Below are 24,785 nucleotides of genomic sequence, written 5' to 3'. Positions count from 1 at the left end.
ATTGAATATAATAAACTGGATTTTGGTTGATTGATCTCAGTTCTTTTTTATTTGTTATTTCGTTGCGAAATATATCAAACTCACCTAACCTTTTACTTTTTTAAAAGTTAATTTTTTGAGATTTTAGTCCTTTTTAGTAAATTTTTAAGGTATTTCATATTTTTCCTAAAAATAAAATATAACCATCTTTAGCACCTTTTGACCATGGTTTTATTGTAACATTTTTATCACTAATATTAAATCACTGATTGTTCTGATACACTACCCTCAAATGATTTCTACACCTAGACACCAAAACCAAGTGCGAACTACCTAGACTTTGTCATCGGCCACCCTGTACACCTAGACGCCGTTCCCGTATGATTCATTTACCTAGACACTAAATACCACGGTGCGTACCACCTAGACCTCGTCATCGGTCACACTATACACCTAGACACCGCCCTCGAATTATTTTTACACCTAAACACAAAAAACCACGAAGCGCACCACCTAGACCTCGTCATCAGCCACCCTGTACACCTAGGCGCCGTTCCCGTATGATTCATTTACCTAGACACCAAATACCACGAAGCGCACCACCTAGACCTCGTAATCGGCCACACTATACACCTAGACAACGTCTTCGAATTATTTTTACACCTAAACACAAAAAACCACGAAGCGCACCACCTAGACCTCGTCATCAGCCACCCTGTACACCTAGGCGCCGTTCTCGTATGATTCATTTACCTAGACACCAAATACCACGAAGCGCACCACCTAGACCTCGTAATCGGCCACACTATACACCTAGACACCGTCTTCGAATTACTTCTTTAAATCTCAAGTTATTTCATTAATTATTTCCCGAGAAAAATCTTAATTACTGAAAATCTCTTCCCAACGATAACTCAAGAAAAAAGGCATGAATCATATTAAAAATTTAGATTTAGATAGATTTCCTTGGTGCCTTGATCCCTTTCTTTGGGCTGCTTCTTAGCTCTATTAGATTTTGAGATATTTAAGATTTAATTTTTACAACATTTTTTTTAAAACCGTTTTAACTCGATAACTACACTGCGAAACTTTTTAAAAATCATGGCGATTGAGGATGATAAGATAGATGGTGGGCCGATTGCCTTGCAATCAGTGTTGCCGTATTTCGCGGGCAAGAACCGCAGTCTAAATAAGTAAAAAGTTTCCGATATAACGACATAACTCGATACTTTTGCGGCGATGCACGAAGTCATTTTGCCTGTAAATAACAGATATGTATCTCTAAATTAATATTTTAATAATAAAATATATTTTTATTAGTTTATGTAAATAAAATTTAGATGATATCGTTTCCTCACCTCCGAGCGGATATCACGGCGTGTTTTTTTTAAGAAAATGTATAAATTTGCTGATTAAAACATAAAACTTGTTAGTTAGTTAAGTTAGCTAGTTAATTTCTATTGCTATATCATTTTTTACATTTCCTTTCAACAAAGTTTTATTTAATCTATCATTTATCAGAATGAGATTGACATATAAATATGTGAAAAATAGTATCTAGGGAATAAAGTAAAGTGTTCTTTTCCTGCGTGTAAGATGTTGCCCAAACAAAGCGAGGGTGACATTCATGCAGGTTTGGGCAACCTAATTTATTTCCGAGAGAAATAAAACATTGCTTTAAGTGGTATCCCTAATCGCATAATATTTTTGCTTTCTTCCTAGTAAGCTCTGTAATTGTAATTTTTCGAGTTAGTGAATTTAATTTACTTTATGAATAATATGATGCGGAAAGGCCTAATCTATTTTATATGTTTTAAGTAATTGAGCATAAATATTGATAAATTGTTATTAATTGATAAATCATGGATTTCAATAAAATAAGGTCAACATCTTTACTTTTCAATTTTTGTTTTCTAATGTGTAAGTGGTCGACTCTTATATACATTCATTATTTTCTTGCAATATGATTGTGTAATATCCTGAATTAATGTCGTTAATGGTGAAATATTCAATAAATCATGTTTCTTCTAAAAAAATAAGGTAAGCATCTTTACTGATTTAGGCCAATTATGTTTAGTTACATGTAAGTCGTCAACTTTTATCCAGTAATTATTTACCCGCAACATGTTTGTGTAATGTCCTGAATAAATGTTGTTACCGTGGTGGAATAATGCGTTTGTAATAATGTATATTGACTTATCATCAATGTAGATGTTTGTTTTAGGAAGATTTGTTATTTTGCAATCATTCATTTTTATAATATAATTACATTGATTTATATTAAATAACATTGATTGTAAAATTAGTATCTTATTTTTTTCTACTTTCAAATTAAATTTTGTTGTAATATACCATCACATTGTGATCTAGTGCAATTTGAATCTAATATTTTACAATTATCAATTAATTATATCTTGTAAATTAAATATTTTGCATTGATCGATTTGTGGTATAGCTAATGTTATGATTATGTTGTCTGTATTTTCTTTTTTCGTAAAGGCTATAGCCGGGTTACTATGGTGAAATGGCCCCCTTGGAAAATGTATATATGTTATATACCATTCGATGGGGGATAAAAAAAAACTCCCATAGCCAAATTTTTAGCTCTCTGCCTAGTGCGCATGCGCAGTAACGTCGATAAACGTGTTTTTTTGATTTTATTTTTTTCTGAAGTCCCTATAGGATAAAAATTTTTTTACAAATTCACATTGGTGTATTTTTATGTCATGAATAACTGCAATTTTTTTGGGATTACATAACCTCAAATATCGGATCTAAAAAAATTATTAAAGTTTTCAATCAATATTTTGACCCCCTTGTTTTTGAGGTGCAACTTTTTAAGTAGACTTTTTTTGTGTACTTTTTCCCGTTCTTTACGATGGCACTAACGTTTTTTCCTTAAAAATGGTGGCACAACTCGATTTGAGCCAAAAACTGATTTTTTTGCCATTTTTTCACGTTTTTAGCTGGTTATGTTACAATTTAGTTACTAAAGTGACTCCTTTTGAGTATTTTTGCATATATTCCCATGAAAACATAATCAAATGAAATATTTTGTTCGCTCCAAGCCGTATTTTTTATATTATCTTACGTTTTCAATGATGGTCTTATCAGAATTGTGATATCACCTTATTATAAAACTGATGGCTAATGTTATATTCTTTTTAAACGTTCTGTGATTGGTCGAAAGTATTGTCTCTGTCGCACTTTTTTGTTTATTTTTATTTATAATAAAAGGTTATGCTTGGCCGCGCGGTTGACGCGGCGGATGCAATGCAGACGATCTGCGTAGTGAATGGTCAATCATAAAATTAAGAATTATCAGGAGCATAAACAAATAAAGTATTTTGATTTCTTAATTAATTAAACGATGCGCAAACCAATGGCCAACATTGTTTTTTTCAAAACTAATTTTTTTTTTTCTTACAATTGTCTATATAAGGGAGAAAGTACAATACGTCCCGTCCCGTCCCGTACCGACCCCGGGACATACCGTCTGAAATAAGTCACTTTTATATTATTGGCTAATTCTGTTCGATAACCCAATCGACGGTACAGAATTAGCCAATCCCGTAAAAACAGCTTATTTCAGACGGTATGTCCCGAGGTCGGTACGGGACGACGGACTCAATTGTACCAACGAATATAGACTTCCTATAGAAGAACGGTTCGTATAGCGGCGAGGGGACAGAAAGCGGTAGTTCGGTACGCTCCGCGAGATGGCGACAGCCATCAATTTCTATCGTGCTGTCTCTCTAACTTTCACGGCGCCATTCAAATTTTAAGCTTGCGGTCAACTCAGCCGAATATCAATGTCCTTGCTATATGAATGTTATAAAATTAAATAATAGCAGCTTAGATGTAAATAATAAATAAATATTATATATGACGCACTATAAAAATCGTGATACTTTAATTTTTACGTAATACTTAGAATTTAATTTTCGCTACAATGTGCGTAAAAATAATAAATCGGGATACTTGTTCTTAGTTAATATTAGTTTGTTTATGTAATTAAAAACAATCAAACTAATATTATTCGATGGAAACAAATCAGGAAGGTGGCTAAGTTTTCTTCCATTAGGAACAGGTTAGGATAAAAGGAAAGCATAGGTGTAAGAATAGCGATGATGATACGCATAAATTATTTACATTTCATGCAACTATCGATCAACACTCATGCAACTGCTGTTAATGAAGGTATTTACAAATATTTAATTAATTAAAGAAAAGAAAAGAATATGAAAAATCAAAACATACTATTATTTAATTAATGAGTTAAAATATTTATTATGTGCATGCAATTAAATACAAATGATTTTATATTGATGAGTGATTAAAAGTTGTAAACAAAAATAATTTTAAATAAAAACCAGTGCTTATTCTATTTAAAAAATTACTACCGTTTATCGACAATTTATAAGAATTCCTCGGTGAATAAAATAAAATATAAAGTATAAAGTAATAATTGGCTGAGACGACACAATAAGCAAATAAGCACTTTGATTATCTTCGAGACATAAAATTTGTTGCTAAAAATGACTGTAGAATTTGATTGAAAAATTTATTTTTATATACTCGAACTGTGCTTATCGATGGCTTAATTTCTGTAATTTGGCATTCGGTTTCTCACCAGCAACAGCACGTTTTTGACATTTTGCATCACGTGCACGCCAATTAATCCATTTTAATTCATAAAAAATGTGCACTCTCACAAAAAAAGCTACTATACGTTGTCAATGCGATTTGCATGTCCCATCAATATTAAAGTACTTTTGATCCACTCTAAACTATTTTTTAAATAATCTACAACCTGTGGATTGTGATCGGATAAAGGTCGGCGCAAAGGATTTTTGTCTTTAGGGCTTCTATTGTTTAAGCAATTGAAAAGATCATTAACTTTTTTAATAAAATCACCCGTGGCTATACTGTGTGGATTATTTAATTTGTCCCTAGTTACAAAAGAAGCAGTTAATATAGCAGATGAAACTATGTTAGTGAAAATTTGAGCCGCTAAGCTAACATTCATTACTTCAAAGCACTACGTTCGAGATGTTTCATAGTTAATTTAGGTGCCGATTTAGAAATTCAATTTTCTTCTTTAGCGTACAATTCTTTTAAAACGTCCCAAGATACTTTGTTACTCGCAATGGTCATTTGATGAAGCCTAAAATTATTACGGAGGCATTTAAGTAGGTGAGGAGCATCGTAGTTAAAGAAAATTTTACGTTCATATCGCTCAATGTAAGGTTTATCTTTCTTAATTTTTAAAGTATTATCTGCAGTTCGATTTGGAGAACCCCCATCGCAAACCATGGATTTTACTTTAAAACCGGTTTCTTCTACATAATCTAAAATATCCAAAATAATTTTACTGAGTTGAGTACCACAAACGGCGTTATGTGAAACATAGTAAGCGACAGGTTGTCTCCAATTATACTGCATGAAAACATGAAAACTAAAACATGATTACCCGCCTGCACGCTTCGGCCGTGTTCAGCTAAATATGTAAATCCCTCAACATAAACTTTTTTAGAATTGTAATCTAAGCGTTTTTTGATGCTCATCTCATCCCACATTAAATCACATTCGCGTTCTTTTGAAGACATCGCGTCAGCTTTTAACAATTTAGATAAATTTTCAGATTTTCCCGTAGCTAAATCTATTTCATTAACCCATTTCCTAATATTTGTTACGCAAGGGAGAGCAAAATTCTATTATTTACGTAAAAAACAATAAGCTTTAGGAGATGTATAAAACAACTGTAAAGCAAATTGTTTTTCCTTGTCTGTCCATTTACGTTTTTTGATATGATTAGTCTGCATTTTAAAAAGGTTTAATTGTTTTTCATTTAATTTTTCAAATTGTTCAATAAAATCTAAAGTTTCATTATTTTTTTCGATTGTTTTACTTAAATTAACGATTTTTTTGTTTTTACTTTTCAAAACTTTTTGGTAATTTACGATTTTATATTTATGTTTTTTAGTTGAGCTTTAGCGGCTATTTGTACTAATTTTACAGATTTCTTGCAGTTTTCGTCTATTTGAAGTAATTGTTTTTTTTAAGTTAGTGACTTCTTCTTCTAACTTTTGTTTTGAATTCATATAAGCATGAGTTGAAGTTTGATTTTGGAACAGTTTGCTGTTATTAATTATACTTGAATTATACTTCGCGTGCATTTGTCGAAGAAGAAGCGCGTATAGTTGAACGAACATGTTGGCTCATTTAAATCGATCAATCTTGGCTCTCCATTAACTAATTGTGACAAATCTGAATTTAATAAAGTATCATCAAGTAAACTATCATCAATTGGTTCATCGATTTCATGAGTAACATGTTCATTTATGTTTTGAGAGCCTTCTGGAACTGTACATAACACAAATGCTTTTGGGGTTGCAGAAGTCTTAAGTTTTCTCGTACCTGCTTTATTAGTATTCATCACATTATCATCTGCGAAATGTGATGAACAGATACGCTTGTTGTCTAACTGCTGCTTAGTCAAATCTACCAAACTTGCGTTGCTTTTTCGTAGAATCCATTCGGAACGTCTATAAATTTCGGCTGGTTAAAAACTAGATATACAGAGCTACAAGCTAAAAATAATCCATGCTAGACGGCAATTCACATTGGGTACATAATCTCTACGTTATTTTACGTTAGATTATAAAATAATCGCGACTGTAGAAAAAAATAATAGAAGTTGTTTCACTAACCATTTATTTAATTACTTTTTCTTCAAAAAATTAACAAATTATATATTATATATTGGATAAAATCAATTCCTTGGTAGAAATGCTCCGCATTAGTTGAGCAATACATGGGGAATTTTCAAAGTTGAAACGTAAGACTGCTTATTTAATTATTGACAAAAAAAAAAAAAAAAACTAAGTATGTAAGCATCTATATTTTGCATAAGTTAGCATAATCACAAGTTAATATTAAATTAAATTAGATTGTTCCTGTTCAGTAAAACAACCCCATTTTATTAACATATTCGCCAACGAAAATTGTGAAATTACTGCCAGGGTTGAAAAATAGTTGTGTAATTTATTTAGTTTAAATTTACAAAAGGGTTGTATGGGATACAAAATAAATTTTGTTTGTACTTGAATATTTTCCAAAAAATACTAATATAAAAAGAGAATACATGAATATATAGATATTTATGTATATATCAATAAACAATTGCTCGTACAACTTTGTGTATGAACAGTTGTAGAATAAGATTTTAAATATAGTATGTTGCTCAATATTTGCAGAGATCATGAATAATTAAAATAAGCCGACTGTGCAATTTTTTAATGATTAGAAATTATAAATGATTATTATAATAAAAATACAATAAATAATTCAGTAAAACGTGAAAAGACAAACGAGTATGAACTATTGATGAAGAAACAAAATATTCTTACAAAAGTCATCGTCACATGCATCATACAAAACGTAAAAATCAATTCAATGCAATCTTAATTACCTGCTTAATCAAACGTGATAATGAATTTAAAAAAATTACATCTAAATAAAATCTCACTTGCTCATCAAAACCAAAAATTAATAAGTTAAAAATAAAAATCCAAAACCATCACTATTTTTGGTAAAAAAAAATTTGTCGTTATAAATGTTTACAAAGATTTTATCGACTTTTTACCTTGAAGGAACTCAAATTATTTGTTTATTTCCGCAATTTTCTTTTAATTTAGCTACATCTGAAACTTTTACTGATGCCCTGGTATATAGGATATATAGGATTTAATAGGATCAATCGTTTTATATAGATAAATTTCCGATTAAGATTTACAATTAGAACTGATTATATTCTTCTAAATCGGATTTAATGAGTTATTTTTACCAGGGTGTATAAAGATTTTCATGAATTTGGGATGTTTTTATAACCTCCGATTACTGAATTTTCACATTTATTAACTCTAACAACACCCATGACAAACAGATTTATCGTATCTCATCACGCGGAAATCTGTGAAAGGTCAAATCAGGATTTTTTGCCTTTGATGTTCCACAATCGGTGTAGACACAAAGTGCACGTGGAGACGACATGCTGACCACGAAATCTTCTTCGCTAAACACAATAAACCTATCTGAAAAATCTCACGAAACTAGAACGATGTACTTCCCTATTTACTACTATTATTTAACGCTATTTGTTGCAAAAGAACTCTGTAGACTGTGAACAAGAATGACTAACAAACACAGAGACTGCGGCAAAGCTCTCTTCGCGCTGTTTACGCGGCTTTTTTCCTAATCAGAAAAATATGGTTGTCACAAGCAATACTTTTGTAGAGCCTCCTTACACACTCATTAATCATTTTCTTATCATTTATTTATTTTCATTATTGTTAAAAAGTATATTTTACATAATATACTGCGTGAATGATGAATCGTCTGCTGGTGCGTGCTCATATGCGCGACAAGCTGAAGGAAACTCATAGGTGGCGCCGCTGAGCGGTTGGGTAACAGAACTAACGGCCTGTTACCCAAGCTTTCGTCCCCCCATCTTAACACAGAACCGTTCTTCTATAGGAAGTCTATATTCGTTGATTGTACTTTCTCCATAATATACTAATACAAGTGAATGGTGAAAACGCTGTTAGTATAAGTTTATAACTTTTAAAGTAAATTAAAATCTAGCAAATAAAAATTGTTTCGATTTTTCTTTTTACTATTTCGGCTTTTGACTGATAATTGATAGCAATACTAGAAAAAATAATAAAGTAGTTAAGTATTTATTTTCAAATACATTGGAGTTAGTTGGAACCGAAGGCTGACGCGGCTACTTTAAATCTTTCTGCTGTTTACTTCAAAACTAACAATCTTGTATATTTAAAGTGAGTACTATATATTTTACATATCTTTTAAAAAAATGAAGATTTAACAAAGTTTTTCAAAAGTTTTGACATCACAGATTATATGCTTTGATATTAGGGTTATATGTATTTCTAATACATATTACACAATAAATTAATATTTTGTTAAATAACTTCTTTAAAATCAAAACCTATTATTAATATCTAAAATGTTATTTTTATGCCGACACTTTGAGTTTTGAAAAAAATACTGTAACCAACCTACTGATAAATAAAAAATCTCCCATGTATTTATAATAAATACACTTGTATTTTACCGGTATATGCAGAGTAAGACTTATTAATGGGTAGAAAAATAAAATTTTTATTATAAATTCTGTAGTATTAAGAGTAATTGTATCAAAAATAATGACAGATAATATAGTAATATAATAATATGATATAATAATATAATAATACGATATAATAATATAATAATATAATATAATAATATAATAATGTAATAATAATAACAGATAATTATTAGACCTTTTTATACGCTAAATAAGAAAAACATGTTGTGTACGTTATTAAAGTCTTGCATAAAATCAAAAGTTTAAACCAACATTAAATTATAAACTGTTTTAGTACTCGCATAAAGATCCGATCTTATCCTAAAACAAAAATAGCAATCAGATTTTAAATCAATAAACTAACAAAAAAGTAATTAATAAAAATGAATTTTCAATCCTATAGATATAGATATACGTACAATGCATGTAAGGGGAACGAGTCTTTATCTATTTAACTTAACCAATTTAGGCTAATCACATAAAGTAAAATGAGAAATTAGTTAAACATAAAGTTGTTGAAACTATTAACTAAATAAAATTAAGAAGGAAAAACATTTGAATAAAATATGAGAATAAACTTTTGCTAGAAAAGGATTTGACGATTGATGAGTTGCATGTTTTGATGTAATGCGGTATATTAATTATACAAGTATGATTAAATTGATAAAATATAGAAAGTCTTGAACAATAATTAATTTGTTTATGTATAAAATACTGTCAAATTAATAAAAAATGCACATAAATATCTGCATATGACTATATATGATGTGATTTTTACTATAGTTAATTATTATGAGATGAGAAAAAATATTTGGTTTTACATAAAAACAATACATGAGAAATAATAAAAATGAAAAATAGAACTAATAGGATGCGAACTTATTAATTGTCAATTAACTTTTAAGTTAAAAAAATGTAAAATGAATAAAGTAAACACAAGCTAACCTATGCTTTAAACACATACGTATATGAAACATCATTAAAAACAACATTATTTATTTATTTTAAAATACACTATTATTCATGTCTAGATACAAGAACATATTTTTACAAAAAAACAAATTGAATATAATAATTTCATAGGTTTGTTGATTTTATAAAATCACTAGGTGCAAGCACTTCAATACAGTTTTTATGACAAAAAAAAATTATTTGCTTAAAAAACTTATAAATGAAATACAACTTATTTCACTTTTACTAGGCAATATTATTTTTTTACTTTTCATGTAAAGCTACTGAGAAAACTGGATTATACAAGAACTTAGATTATAATATTTTTGTAATATTTATTATTCATTCTAGTTTTTAATTTAAAAAAAGGCAAACAATTTTTTTAGATTTTTAAAAACTAACTAACAGCATTTTTAAATGTATTGTAAAATATTTATATTTTATTATTTCAGAAGTGATCTTCTTGTCTAATGGTTAAATAAATATGGCATCTAATAGTAATGAAGAGTCAGATAACATCAGGAAACGCGATGATCGAAGATGTGCCATGTGTAATATTTATATTAGAAAATCAATTGGTCGAGAAAAGGAAATCGAATCTGAAGTTGAAATCGAATATGCTAAACAATTATCAAATAAAGATATTTACATCCATGATGTAATTTGTGATTCATGTAGAAAGCGATTAGCCAAATACATATCAAGCTCTAAACCTAAAAAGGTTAATGTTCCAGCAACTGCTTCGTCTCAAGATTCAAATGTTTCTGAATCATTTTCTCAGCTAACTGTCACTTCATCATCTCAGGAAAGTACACAATCATCTGTATACACAATAAAGGAACAAAAAGTACGAGCAACCACGGAATTACTTATTCAAAGGACGATTGCGGCACATAAATATTGCTTTGTTTGTGGGTACCAAAAACAGACTAATAATATATTAGTTCCTTTAGAGGCCCGAATTCAAGTTTATAGTAAAATGAATGTTTTTATTCCACATGGCAATAGATGCTGTTGCATACATTTAATTAAAAAAAGATTTTATGAAGATGAACTAAATAAAATTAATATTTTTTCCACTACAAGTACGGTATATATTGATGAATTACTACAATTTTTGAGTCAATTATCAATGAAAGCAGACGAAACTTTATTAGATACAGTAGCTGAATTTTCCATGCCTGAAAAAAAATTGAAAGTTTTTACGGGATTAACGTGGGAAAATATTAATTATCTTAAAGATCAACTCACTTCTCTGAAGAATTCCTGTGTAAGGACAGCGACACAAGCCATTGTCGTATTTTTATTCAAAATGCGCTCTGGGAATTCTAACTCGCTCATCTCTACAATATTTGACATTGAAAGCGAACAACAAGTATCTCGTTTTTGTCAATCAGTATTATTATCTTTCGAAAAAGATTTACTACCAAAACACTTTGGATTAGAAAATGTAGACAGAAATGAATTGATTGAAAATCAAACTTCTAATATGGCAAAGAAATTACATCCTGGTAAACAACTTATTTTGATTGCTGATGGTACTTATATAAGGCATGAAAAAAGCTCTAATAACGAGTACCAAAGAAAATCTTATTCAGGCCAAAAAAAAGTTCCTCTGACTAAACCATTTACTATATGTACTACTAATGGTTATGTTGTTGACCAGTTAGGTCCATATCTTGCAAATAAAAATGATGCTACAATACTGATTGAAATATTGGAAGAGAAGCAGAATATTTTACAGAAACTTCTTCGCCAAGGGGACATTTTTATACTGGATAGAGGTTTCAGGGACATTAAACAAAAATTAGAAAATATGGGTTATATTGTTTTGATGCCTGCACTCAAAGGTTCAAAATCTCAACTTTCTACGCAAGAATCAAATGAAACAAGATTCACGACAAAACTGCGATGGGTTGTTGAAGCAGTGCACGGAGTTCAAAAGAAAAAATATAGGTTATTAGATCACAAACTTGATAATAAAATGGTGAAAAATACTGGATCTTATTGTAAAATTTCTTGCTACTTAAATAACTTGTTTGGCAAACGCCTAGATTCTGATGAAGACATGCAAGATGAAATATTTAGTGCTATGCAATCTAGAAAAAATGTTGAAAATACATTAGCAGTTTTAGTAGCAGACAAAAGATGGAGTCGTCGGAAACTACCATTTAAAATAATAACTTCGGATGATTTACCAGACTTTCCTGAATTAACAATAAAAGATTTGAAAATTCTGTTTACAGGAACATATCAGCTTAAACAGACAATATCTTACTTAGCGGAAATGCTTGACGCAGATAATAATTTGAAGATTGGATATTCAAAAGAGACTAACAATATTCTCAAATTTGAAGTTCAATCCAGGCATATTAACAGAAAACAATACAAATGTTTCGTTGAGTATAAACCAAATGGTATTGGTTATTCTAGCATCTTAAGACACTGTTGTGATTGTGCTAACGGTAACCGTACTATAGGATGTTGTGCGCATATTGCTGCCATAATCTATTATCTTTCACATGGAAGATATTTATCAAAAATCATACGACCAGCTGAAATTCTGTCTAAAATGTTTCTTAATGATCAAATTGAAGTGTGTATTGATGAAGATAGTGACAATGATGAGTGAATCATTTTTTCTATTGTGAACATTCGTTATTTTTAAAAAGCTACTTGTATACGTTCCATAATTTAAATAATAAGCCTATGAAGATAATAAATTATACTTTGTACGAATTGAACATACTTAACTTCAATTCCTTTTTACCTGATAATTATTACTGTCAATAGATTTTGAATAATCAATTAAGTAGAGGCAGATAAGCCAAATATGGCCTTTTTAAGACCACAAGACGCCAAAAGTACCCTCAAACGATCGATTTCAAGGCTATGTTTAGCTAAAAACAGGCTTTATTGCGTGAAAACCCTTGCATTATGACATTTTTAGGTTAGTTTTGGGTTACATGGTACCAAAAATGGCCTTTTTCGGCGTTAAATCACTCAAATGAGGGCATTTTTAGGTTAAAGAGAAAAGCAGACACTGACAGCGGCGATATTCTTTTTATATATAGAGAGAAACCCTTTATTACCTCAAACTCTGATAAGACCATCATTGAAAACGTAAGATAATATAAAAAATACGGCTTGGAGCGAACAAAATATTTCATTTGATTATGTTTTCATGGGAAGATATGCAAAACTACTCAAAAGGAGTCACTTTAGTAACTAAATTGTAACATAACCAGCTAAAAACGTGAAAAAATGGCAAAAAAATCAGTTTTTGGCTCAAATCGAGTTGTGCCACCATTTTTAAGGAAAAAACGTTAGTGCCATCGTAAAGAACGGGAAAAAGTACATAAAAAAAGTCTACTTAAAAAGTTGCACCTCAAAAACAAGGGGGTCAAAATATCGATTGAAAACTTTAATAATTTTTTTAGATCCGATATTTGAGGTTATGTAATCCCAAAAAAATTGCAGTTATTCATGACATAAAAATACACCAATGTGAATTTTTAAAAAAATTTTTATCCTATAGGGACTTTAGAAAAAAATAAAATCAAAAAAACACGTTTATCGACGTTACTGCGCATGCGCACTAGGCAGAGAGCTAAAAATTTGGCTATGGGAGTTTTTTTTTATCCCCCATCGAATGGTATATAACATATATACATTTTCCAAGGGGGCCATTTCACCATAGTAACCCGGCTATAGCCTTTACAAAGAGAGCAATATATTTCTGTTATTATTTGATGTTGTAGAATGAAATTTAAAATATTCGATTTTGTTGAAATATCCATTATGAATTCGGGTACATCTTGTTGAACAGAAGCTTCATTCATTTACAAACTTTCTAAATAATAACATGTCAATATTGTTGGTACAATAAGAAATATAAATATTTTTTATGCAATCTTCTTCATCATAACTATGTATAAAATTTCTTAAAGTTAAACAGTGCAATAGTGATTGGATAGTTGCATTAGCATAACATGATACATTATCTATATTAGGTAGTCCATTTATTTTCTAAGAGAGTATACATTTATTATTTGAATAGCTAGCATCATTGTCTTTTTTTTCCTGTGTGTGGGACTCTCCTGACGCGGGAATATCGTCAGGCATACCCACTAAAACTCCACTTCTTATAGGGCCGCGAACCCCCCCCCCCCCCCCCGTTATCCGCTTTCGCATTCCTTCGGGGGGTCGCCTGTCTTAACAGGTAGCTCCTAAAGTATCCGTGACCGGAGAAAAATTGGGTAAGGTAAAAGTTGACCTCCCCCCATTTCCTGTTCACCTACGGCCCTACATTTTTTATAAGGATCCTAGTCCATCTAGCCTTTGGACAATCGGTCCACCTAGTCTGCCAATTGCGCATTGTTATTACTTTTTTCTACGGCGATCAAGATGCTACTCGACGCTAAGCGAGCCTTGTAGATCCTCTTGCGTTTGATCGCAAGAAGATCCACGGGGATTACCCCCGCGACTACCATCGATGCCTCGGCCGCTACCGTCCGGTAAGAGCATGCTATTGTAAGGTTCGTTGTACCGCCATAATCTTTTTTCGATACTTATTCATAGTCATAGTGTCGGTCCACACCTCTGCTCCATATAACAGGATAGAGTTAGTGGTTGCCATTAGTTACCGCCTAACTGTTGGCCTAGGCCCACGGACGTTAGCCATAAGTCGGCTAAGTTGCGCTATCCTAGTCGTGGCTTTTTTACAGACGCGATCTAGGTGTTCCCTGTAGTTCAGCTTTGTGTCTAGAGTTATTCCTAGATACCTGGCTGATGGTTTCGTCGTTATAGTCTCGCCGCCTACCTTCATAGGTATGATGGTCGGTATCCGCTTTCCTGACAATAGGACGATTTCGGTCTTATCAAGCGGTAAAGTCAATCCGTGGTTCGCCATCCACCATAGCACTCTGCTCATAATCGCGTTTAACTTCGCTTGCGCAATGCCCACATTCCGCGCTGTTATAACCGCGGCCACATCGTCTGCGTATCCAACGAGCATCACGTCCCCCGGCATTTCGAGTTTTAGAAGCCCGTCGTACAAGATACCCCAGAAGTCTGGACCCAAAATCGAACCCTGCGCTACTCCTGCAGTTATAGGTCTTCTTCTATGTCCTTCTTTCGTTTCATACTCGATAACCCGGTTTCTCAGATAATCTTCGGTAAGACGTATAATGTATCGCGGCATACCGAATGATTATAAGGCAGCAAGTATGTCGAGGATGGCTCTGCCTCTTGGGTTCGTCGACGGCATGCCTCATTTCGCGGCCCTCGCGTTGAAGTCACCCCCAATCACGATTTCCCCCGGGGACCTCTCTAATAGCGTCCTCCTATGCCCCTAGTTTCCTTGTAAACTCGGCGGCATTTAGGTTCGGTGACAGATGTACGCTGAAGAATGTTATGCGACCCATCCTTCCCCTTACGTAGTCTTCTCCCGTACCCGTATTCGCCAACCCACGCCCGGGCACCCAAATGGCGGCGATTTTTTGTCGTTTGACACCCAAAAGGGTGGGTCTAGGTTCTTGTATTGTTCGCTGATCAGTAGGACGTCCACTTTCTGCTCCCTAACGTGTTGGATTAGCAGATCATGTAAGTAGAGAGGGGCAAGCCCAGGCAGACAGGTAGGGGAGGTAAAAAGAGGGGAGGGGTGGCGCCGCGGCTCGTCGGGGCAGGTCTAGTTGGGCCCTCTGGTAAAAGGTGATGACGTAAGAGCGTCGCACGTGCGGTGGCCCATTCCCGGCGGGGGGTACTGTAGGGCCCGTGTGGGTGCAGGGATCGCACCGGCGGTACAGGAGGTCATTTGCACAATGAAAAGGACTATAAGTGCGTTAATCTGTTGGTTAGCTACGACATGCGCATTGACCATTTTTTTTTTTATATAGCATACCGAGCTATGTAAGTGGCGTGAAAGTAATAAGCTGCAGCAGAATTTTTTCCTACAGGATGTGTAGAGGGATCGAGCCTTTTTTTGACAAGGTGAAATTTCGTGCGATTTGGAGGAAAGCTACGAAAAAAAGCAGCGAGAGAAATGCTATTATGCGTGTTTCTCGGAAAAATAAATTGAAGACTTTTTTTTTTTTACATGCGAATAGCTTTATTAAAATGAATTTTTGTTTTAAAGATTGACGTATATAGTTCAATATAACATTTTTTAAATAATCGGGTAGTTATGAGGAGGATGGTGAAAGTTAAAAATTTTTAAAAGCAAAATTATGTAAATAAATTTTTTATTTATATTTTTTGAGCATTTTGATTACAGGAAATATTGTAAACTTCATCGTGAAAAACGTCACTATGAAGTACTATCATTTCAAAATAATTATCAAGAAAACAAGAATTTTTCGGTGAGAGTTTTTTAAAAATGTTTTTTTTTATTTTCTTTTATCAATAACTATGCTTTTAATAATATCATAGCTTCATTCAGTATTATGGTAGTCATACAACGTTAAAAGTTCAGCAAGTTCGTCGCGTAACAAATTTTTGCACTCATTAATTTCATTCAATACGCGTTCTAAACGCCGATAACGCTCATTTACACACTACAATGTTCAATAATCCTTCAAATGTCCGCTTTTGCATTGTTATTGATGACATCAAGGCCCTCTTCTTCTTTAGGACGTAAAGTGATTCTTGAGTTTGTTTTAGCTGTTGTTGGAGCACGAACATTACTGACTTCGTCCCGTATGAAGTAGTTAGAATAATGTCAATTTTTTTCAGTTTTATACGTTCTTGTTGTTGAATACATAACGCAACACTGTTTGATTTGAAATACGTCGAAATATCCTCTACTTTATTTTCTAGTTTAAGACAGCTTTCGATATTGATTCTAAGCCCTCTGGAATATTGAGTATTATTTAGTTCAATAATCGGTTGGTATTTTTGTGTGGAATCATCGTATTCCAAGCCAATATAAAGTTTCTTCTGGTTTGCAAGTAAGATAGCTTCAGCCATGTTGCTGTTGAATAAAGTAAATAAAACATTGTCTTGAAATGCACAACGTTTTATTCAATTACTTAAACGTTGTTAAATAAAGCACTATCTTGAACTGCACAGTGAATTTACAGCGATGCACAAGGTAAAAAAATCGAGAGTTTTTCCAGTTAGGCCGTCAATGAAAAAAAATTCCACAAAGATCGAGTAACTAGATAGAGTGAGAGGTAGACTGTATGGATGCTCATGGTAAAGTGTACCCTTTTATTTTATAGCGGTTCGGTGTCACTGCGAGAAAACCCCGGCTGCTGGTGATGGTGGTAAACGGTTCAGAGTAGAGGGTGGAGGGGTGCGTGCGGCCTAATACAAGGGATGACCTGACTCGGCGTGAGAGTGGTGGTGGTAGGGTAGGTGAGCCACAGGTCCAGAAGAGGGGATACTCCAGGCATCCCTGTATTATGTAAAAAAGGGCACTGATGCACCTGTATTGTGGAAAGTGTATGAAAAAAAAATGTCAACTGTTCTACACTGAGGAAGAAAATTATTTCGAGGGTGGACGAGATGTCGGGAAAATCTAGTGGTCACCCTGCGATCGCTTGCGCAGTGCAATCTCCGAAAAATGGTGTGGCGTCTCGTTCACTATTTAGTGGACAATAATTATGACGTGGAGAGAGTGTTTGTGCAAAAAAGTGGCAAAAATGCGTGAAACCAGCAAGCGAGCGTGGCTTATTCAAAATTGCGGAAAAAGTTTTTAGCCACGAACGGCCATGACAAATAGGCCGGTGCTACCTGCTGTGTAGGAAAAATGAAGAGCTCGTTCGATTGGCCGGGCAAGTGTGTAAAGCTTGTTACCATTGGGACTACACGCGCAATCGAGGTCCACTACGTGTGCTTGCAGAGCGAAACCGTAAGTAAACTTTATGATTCTCAATAAACTTTTCTTTTGTTTCGTTTTTTAAACGTGTGGCATATTTTAAAATATATGTGGTTTACAGGCCATGTTGCACTATCACCGCCAGTCGCAGCAGCAGCACCAACAACACCGCCGCCGGCTGTACAAGTATTACCAGTGCCAGTATCAGAAGCAGAACTGCAACAATTGAGGCGTGCATGAAACTACTAGGGACTAATGCCGATGATTGAGTCGAGTGGAATGGCGAATCTTGCTCTCCAACATTTTCGCAAGTCCCTGTGGCGGATAGGCATAACGAGCGAAGAGAGAGAAGTCGAAATAAGCATACAAGCCACGACGGATGCGTGGACCGACTGGAGTGGTGACATGCTCCAGGTGCCGCCGCCGATCGTTGTGCAGCCTATTAAATTAATAAACACAGGTCTATAAAACGAAGAGAAACTTTATTAAAAAAATACACACGTGAGTCTGTACGCTAAGGTGTCCCACGGGGATCTAAGCTTCTAGGCCGATGCTGCTCAGTAAGCCTCTATGGGCGACGATTAGATGGCGCTGTTTGATACAGAAAGCGCGATATTCATGTAATTCTTGATCTTCCACTAATTGAGCGCTTTCTAGTAAATCTAAATTATAATAACGGTTGAATGCATAACTTATATTAATGATCTTTATAAAAGTATTTGTGTGTTTAGACAACTACGGAGTGACATAAGTTATACATTTACAATAAAATTTTGCATTTTCTTTACACCTAGTTTAGTTCGCAATATTTCAAATTGGTTACAAGGAATAGCTTTGGTCAAAATATCCGCAATTTGCTCTTTACTTGTTATATAATAAACACCTATATCACCATTGGCGTATTTTTCACGGATATGGTGGTAACGCACATCTACATGCTTCGTTATCTTGTGAAATTCCGCATTGTGCACCAATTTGATTGCACTCTGATTGTCCATATAAATCGATGTTGGTTTTGCAATGGGTTCTCGTAGGTCGCGTAATAATTGACGTATCCACATTGCTTCTTTAACTGCACATGATGCCGCAATGTATTCCGCCTCTGTAGTTGACAGGGAGACTGTTGACTGATGTTGACTGCTCCATGTCACTGATCCATTGCTGACCTTGAAAACATAACCAGACGTGAATCTCCTTGTATCCACATCATTTGCAAAATCCGAATCAGAGTTTCCTTCTATTATTTCTGACCCTTGAGTCCTTGTGTATAGTATTCCATAGTCTACTGTATTTTTAAGATTCTTTTAACGGCAATCCAGTGAGAGTCGGCGCCGATCTCGGAAGTAGAAAATGGTAAGTTACAAAATCAATATACATTGCACGCGCGCACACACACACACGCGCACACACACAACGTAGTAATGAAAAATATTTAAAAATAATAACATTTTAATTTATATTTTCAGTCTTCGAAGATCTCCAGGGTTATTTTGACGACGACAACGAGGATGATAATGACGTAATTATCCCGTCCGATCAACCGGTTTTTCCTGACTTTGGAAATGTCACCCTTGAAGGGCTGATGTTTGAGGCTGCCGAGATGTTCGAGACGAAGTCAGCTGCGTACGCTGATATCCTCAATACAGGGCCAGAACCGTAGGCGCAATCACAGGATCCTCTTTACGAGGACATAAGTGACGAAGAAGTCTTGAGCATCCTATTTGACTCGCAAGTGGTGCCCGATGACAGCATCGCTTGGCTCGAGGCGGCTGTTGCTAATGCCGCCGCTGCTGCTGCTGCAGGTCCTTCACAGATAACGTGTCTCGACGTTCAAGGTGTGTAATTTATATAAATAAAAATAAAAAAAAATAAATTTTGTCTACGATATTCTGTAATTAATTTATTTACAGTATTATAATAAATTAAACTAAACAAATTCTATTATTTAAAAAAAAAAGATATGGACATCTCCGACGTCTGCGATGGCGAGTCCAACACACCCAGCCATGCCACTCCAGCATCACCTCCAGCACCAGCACAACTAGATCCTCATTACCAAGTAGGCAGAGGAATAGATAGAGGTGATTTAAAAAAAGTAGCGGTCCAGGGTGGTTACGAAGTCTTGCGGCCTGTCCAGGACTACGAGCGTCTTCGACGAAAGAGAGATGGTTTGCGTGGCGCTCAGTGCATGAGAGAGAGTGCCTGTGTGAGTGGATATCATCCATGCGAGGGTGATCCGGCGCGCGCGTCCTTCACGTCGATACACGTGCGAGCGTGAATATTCTAGCGTCGCGGCGAGTCGCAACGTTGTCGGCAACTCGCGTATTATCATTTTATTATTGTAACTTCACATTTATTTCGCGACTGACAAATATAACCTTAGTTTTTTTATTTTACGTGAGTTGTCGTCATTTCTAAACCTCGTTCGCTTATTTCCGATCCCTGTTCCTTCCTGCGAATACCGCCGCCTCCGCGGGCGTTATTTATTAGCACTTTAACGCAGTTGAGCAGCCGAGCACGCGCCAGGCGGCGCGTAGACCCAGTATACAGAAGCAGCTGAAACAGCTGCATGCAACGGAGGTGTTACGCGGGCGGAGAGGAATCCTCCGCCGCATCGAGGGAACGCGATCTAGTCGTTTTACGAGTTGTTCGTTGATCGAATTCACACCCCGTTACAACGCCGAATATCGATAACCCGGTTGTTTACCTGCGTTTGGCTTTATTAGAAATTTATCGATATTTAGTATCGGGTTTAAATGAAAATATTTTAATCGGCGTTACAGTTAATAGTGATAGATTTGCTCGAGGCAACGCATGGATTCCAGTGCGAAAGATCCGCGATTTCGACTTTAACGATCTTTGGAACTGTATAGGTAGCGTTAAACAGAGTAACGAAGCATTATTTATAGACGAGACTCTCCGCGTAAATGTGACTTATTCAGACTTACCACGCGGTGGTAATGGTCTGCAGGACTCAAAGTTGGGTGACGCGTTAAATCGTCAATCAATTTAGACTATTAAAAATAACGATAATTTATGCCTACGTGGGCTATCGCATGCGGGTTAGTTTTTCTTGAGATAGCGGAGTCCAAAGGCACGATTTGGAAAAAAATTGGCAAATTTCTGAAAAAGCAGGAGTAGTCGTGCCTGAAGAAGACTGTGTTTATACTGAGTTTCAGAAATTTCAATTATTTTTGTTGGATTACGGAGTTGCGATAATGATATATTATATAGAGAGTTTAGGCCGTGGAGAGGGGGCGTTATTTAACGGGAAAGCATTTTTTGACGGAGTAAATATAAAATATACTAAAAAAATTAATATCGTGTTCCATAGGGATATTAATCATTTTAATTTAATTTTAAACTTGACTGCGTTATGTGTGAAAAAGAATCAGCGATATTACTGTGAAGATTGTAATACAGTATATACGCGGCCTTTTCATCATAAATGCGAAAATTTTTGCATATTGTGCAATGCTTCACCATCGTGTCAGGCTCTCGGTGCGGCCATAACTTGTGACGATTGCCACCGTGAGTTTAAAAACCCACATTTGCTTCGCAAATCACAAGGCTCCTGGCTCGTACACGATGGGTAAATCGAAAAATGCGCAACGCTCAATTTGTCAATTCGTAAAGTATTGTACTTTTTGTCAATATGTTTATGATATTGCCTCGAATAAACATAATTGCAAAAATATGTACTGTACGAATTGTAAAGCAGTCAACCGCCGCGTAAACTCTTTCATCCTGTGCTACCGTATCGTCTGCATAATTGGTTACTTTTTCCCTTATGCAGAACTTGTTGTGAAATTTTTAGCAAAGTCCCATGTACACACGTAACACCGAAAGCTTGCGCCTTAAGCGGTGCATGGGTATCGGACGAGATTAAAAAAAGTTTACAACTTGGTTATAAAATTTTAAATATCAGCAATACGAGATAACGCAGTACGACCCTAAAGTCGGTAATCAAGACGACACGACATGCGGATTGTTTACCGATTATATTAACTTATTTTTAAAGTTAAAACAGGAGAGCTCGGGCTGGCCACGTAATTGCACTGATGAGGCAAGTAAAGCGGCTTACATCGCCTATTATAAATAAAAGGAGGGTATAGATCTAGATCATCAAGCCAATGCATATGTAAGGTGTTCAGATTTTCCTCCGTAATACATGCAAATATGATCGTCCACGCTGGATAAGTTTCTAAAGAGTGGACAGCTGTATTCTTCAAGGTTTGTAATCTGTCTTTTCAAAATACGCTCTAGTAGATTAGCTTTCTGGCAGACACGTGTGTAAATGGTGTGTGCATCTCTGTCAATATAGCGTAAGGGCGGGTAAATGTCCTCCAACGCGGCCTCACCCTCGTACCATTCTATACCGTGATGATAACACGAAAGATAAGAATTTGTCGAAATTATTCCCTTGGGTAATCCGCTGTAATTACACGGTGGTTTCACAATCCAATAAGCGATAAAAGTACGGTCAACTGCAATTATAGCAATCTACTTGGGTAAAAATAACCCTTCTTTATCGTGAAAAGCTTGGATATCAATGCTAAAATCCATTGTAGCTATCGACTGTTTCTTTCTTAAATATTAGAGATGAACTAACAGCCCTCAAAATCCGGAGAGGTTATATAGGCAAACCCTCTCCCTTTTTTACGGTTTCTCCCTCCTCTCCCTCCTGCATACAATGCAGAACTTTAACGAAAAAGAGGGAGGAGGCAGAGTTCTGTGATTCGTTCGTTCGTTCTTACTGTTACGCACATCTTATGAAATGTAATCTAAAATAACTTGACGCATAGAATTGATCTCTAAAATATTGTCATATTCAGCATAAACGATACACACTGAAAAAAGAACAGCCATTTTAACTGAACTCGCAACAGTAATCCGTCATTGTACGAAGACTTGCCAAAATTACCGTAGAGTTTAGCTGTTTTTAAGAATCAGTTCGGCCGTTTTTGCAGGTGTCCCGTGTAAGCGACCAATTTTACTAAACAACCAGTGGCATACCGTTGTTCTTACTGAACAGTCGTTACGGTGGTAGAACGGTTAAAACTACGGGATTTTACGGCAGAAACGATTGTGTTTATTTTCAGTGCAATTTACGGTGTGTGTTAATGGTTTATCGAAACGTACTTCGATACGCACTTTTCCATTACGGACTAAGGACCAATGCGTGCCGAAATGAGCAGACATGTCAGGAGTAAGATCGAATGCAAACAAATAAAAGCCACCGGGATATTCTGTTCTATCGATATAATTTCCCTCATTTGCAAAGTGTATTACAGTACCAGAATAAAGAGTGTGGTAACAGTCTACGTAAAGAGGCGCAGCTGCGGAGAAGCTTGGCTGTAACGGTTTACCCGGTACTTGTTGACCAACGATATAAAGTGATAAATAATTAATACCGAAATTTTGAAAGTTGAATGGATTTAGTAATCTATCGCCGTTAAAAACTTTATTATTGATAAATCCTATGATGAGTCTTTTCGGTAATTGCCCGAGAATTACATTATCTAAACACTCGCCGAGTATACCGTTATACATGCTGAATGCTTTAATCTCGACGCGTGTCACAGGGTACTTTGCAGTTTTTGCCGCTAATGTTTTAGCGTGTGCCACTAAAACACATGGGTTTATTTTTGCTCGTCGTACAAATAAGCTAGCTTCTTTTATACGTACACTATAATTTTTATCGGAGGCATCCAATAAACAAAAAGTGTCCTTTGCACGTCCTTTGTCTCGCTACGCTCGGGTGCTGACTGCGCCGTGTAAAAAAGAACCATTTAAGTCACACGTATCGTAATGTACTATTTTTAGCTCCTTTACCGCGTGTTTTTGAGATTTCATTTATTTTATATTCTTCTCGCGATACTCCTTCACTGTGCACCAAACTCAATTCTTCTAGGTAGAAAAATCCTTCAATTTCCTCACTTTCTAAATCAACCAGTTCATAGATGAACAAGTTTTGGCGTTTTTTACTTTAACAATTTTAAAAATCTCTTCGCTCCAGCCTTTTTCGTAACCTTTTTCAAAGATGACAGACTCATCAGAGATGACAGAACTATGAGATCGGCTCCTATACGTGATCCAATCCAAACATCAAAACATCGTAGTACAAACGTGGAAATGTTTTTCGAATAGGTTTGTGAAGTGTATAAGTGTCGTGTCTTGTCAACCAGTCCTTGATTCGTGATGCTGGTATCTTTTTCTTATTCGCACTTATTAAATTTCTCGCTCCTGTAAAGCCAACTGCATGCCCCGGATCAAAATATTGTTTCTCAATTTCTTGCATCATTATTATGTCACTTCAACCGTAATCCATTCCAACGTTTAGTTATAGGAGTAGATGTTCGAGAACTATTTTTTTATTGCTGACGTCGTTTTGCTTTTTTTTTGCTACAATTGTATCCATCATTAACGAAGAATCACTTTTACTGTTTTGGAAATCATCGATTTCCTCTTCGTCATCGTCTTCGTCTTCTTCTCGTCGACTTGTTTTTTTTTTCAACTTTTTTCAAGTCCGTTTTCAAAACCACTACGAGACAGAGAACCATCATTTACTATGTCAATTATGTTTGAATTTTTTATTTTTTCTCCGTCAATTTTTACAACACCAGTTGCACTTGAACTTATCCGGTTACTATTATTTTTCAAATGATTTAATAAAAGTTTTGTCTTTTGGCACACTCAAGAATGTACTCATCGTTCATTTGATTTTTTTTTCTTCACTTTTACCATCTGCTAAATTTTTCTTATCGTTAAACCGGCGTTTTTCATCAACAAACATAGATATCTCTGTAAAACTTGTAGAAAATCTCTGTACTTGTCACTATCTGTCATATATTTTCCTGAATCCAAGATCTGTCGCATTTC

The 24,785-nt window shown here is 34.8% G+C and overlaps 1 protein-coding gene and 1 long non-coding RNA gene across 11 annotated transcripts in view; both read left to right on the top strand.

Annotated features, from left to right (window-relative positions):
• Window positions 1-24,785, top strand: part of LOC100677985 (polyphosphoinositide phosphatase) — a 489,206-nt gene that overhangs the window by 344,243 nt on the left and 120,178 nt on the right. The gene's annotated exons all lie outside the window — the stretch shown is intronic.
• LOC116416878 lies at window positions 18,755-20,299 on the top strand. Its single transcript, XR_004227190.1, has 2 exons — window positions 18,755-19,738; window positions 19,862-20,299. It is a non-coding gene; the product is annotated as an uncharacterized LOC116416878 (long non-coding RNA).

Source organism: Nasonia vitripennis (genome assembly GCF_009193385.2).
Source record: "Nasonia vitripennis strain AsymCx chromosome 3 unlocalized genomic scaffold, Nvit_psr_1.1 chr3_random0010, whole genome shotgun sequence".
In the NCBI taxonomy this organism is placed as follows: domain Eukaryota; kingdom Metazoa; phylum Arthropoda; class Insecta; order Hymenoptera; family Pteromalidae; genus Nasonia; species Nasonia vitripennis.
This window is presented reverse-complemented; position numbering and strand designations above follow the sequence as displayed.